This window comes from Aptenodytes forsteri, unplaced genomic scaffold (assembly GCF_000699145.1).
Source record: "Aptenodytes forsteri isolate BGI_AS27 unplaced genomic scaffold, ASM69914v1 Scaffold54, whole genome shotgun sequence".
Classification (NCBI taxonomy): Eukaryota; Metazoa; Chordata; class Aves; order Sphenisciformes; family Spheniscidae; genus Aptenodytes; species Aptenodytes forsteri.
In genome coordinates this window covers 16,129,718-16,131,350 of record NW_008796044.1, presented here as the reverse complement: position 1 = coordinate 16,131,350, position 1,633 = coordinate 16,129,718, and positions in this window count along the sequence as shown.

Sequence of the window (1,633 nt, the reverse complement as noted above, 5' to 3'; positions counted from 1 at the left end):
GCGCCGTTCGCAGTTTAGGGGATGTACAGGTGGGTGCTGTCAGGGTCAGGTCTCCCTAGCTCTATTTCTTTCTTTTTTTTTTTTTTCCCCCTTTTTTGAGTGGCATATCGATGTCCGTCTGTCTGTCCGCTGCTCCCGGCTGAACTTCGCTCAGGAGTCTGCAAACGACGGGGAATTTCGGGCACCCGAGGTGAACCGGGCAATCTCGGGGCTGCTAAAGATGGACGTGGTTTAAAATGCAAATATTTACCAGGGCCAGGGCCTCTGGGCTTCGAGGGGCTCAGTAGATGCAGGAGCCCACGGCACGGCAAGGATGGGGACCTCCTCCCGGGGGAGAAGCGAGAGGTGGGGATGGCCTTTCTCCCGAGGAGAAGGAAGGTGACCGGATTGCAAACGTGCTCCGTGCCTGAGACCCTTCACGTCCTTTTTTTTTTTTTTTCTTCTTTATTTCCGCGGGCCGGGAGCGGGGGCAGGTCTCGGGGGGCTTCCCCCGCTCTCAGCGGGAGCGGGATGGAGCCAGGCGGGCCGTGCTGGAGGGAGGCTGCCAACAGCCCGGCTGCTCCGCTCCGGCTATTTTAAACCTACTGCTCACAGCAGCCTCAAAAACGGAGGCGGGATTTTTCCTGCTTTTTCTTGGTGGTTTTTTTTTTTTTTTTTAAATGCAACTAATTTACAGTTTTTGTTCTGCTCTATAAAACCTAATTTTTAAAAATTCGTTCTAGGCTCAATTCCTCCCGGCCGGGCGCGGGGAAAGGCTCAGCCCCGGGCACCGGCGTGCAACAGGGGTGATTCGGCCGAGGCGGCGGCCGCGATAACGCCGGGTCCGGCTGCCTCCCAGGGCGACGGCCTCCCCGGCTCCTTCTGGGGGGTCCCCGGGCCAGACACCCCCCGATACCGGCGTTAAATAGAGAGTAACGGGCCGGCCCTGCCGCTCCCGGCCCTCGGGAGGCGGAGCAGCGGCCCGGCTCCCTCCTGATCTCCCCCACGCGTGTCCGCGCCTGGGCCGTGGCGCGGGTCAGGCATTTACCGCACACCTGCGCACGGGTCGGCAGTCTCAGGCGGACGGATATATATATGTGGCTTGTGTATGTCTCCTATACATCTTACGTGGATTTAAGGGCATCCTGTTGCTCCGCGCTTTGGGGAGCGGGCTCACTCCTATCGCGCAGAGCCGAATCCGCCCCGTTCACCCCGCTGCTGGTCGCGACCACGCGTGTCGCGACAACAGAAGCACACCCGCAGGGCGAACGCCCCCAGGTTTGCGCTTTCTCCTCTCTCCTCTCCGCCGGGCCCGCTCCGTTTCGGGATGCTGGGGACACGTCTCCTTCGGCAAGCCCCCTCCAGCAGACGTTACGTCACGGGTCCACTCGTGTGAGGTCACGCCTTGCTTCCCTGACGTCACGCCTCGCCTTTCAGCCAGGCCAGGACCCAAGGCAAGCCTTGATGCCCCGCTCGGAGCCGGCCGCTCTTCCCGCGACGTGAAGGCGGGACGGCGGCCCCACGGGCCGGGCAGGACGGCGGCCCCGGACTCGGGCTCTCCCTTTCCCCCGCCACCTCCCCGGGCTCCCTGGGGGCCGGAGGGAGCTGCGGGGAGGGAGGAGAGGCCACAGCAGACGAAAGCAGCCCGGCCGCG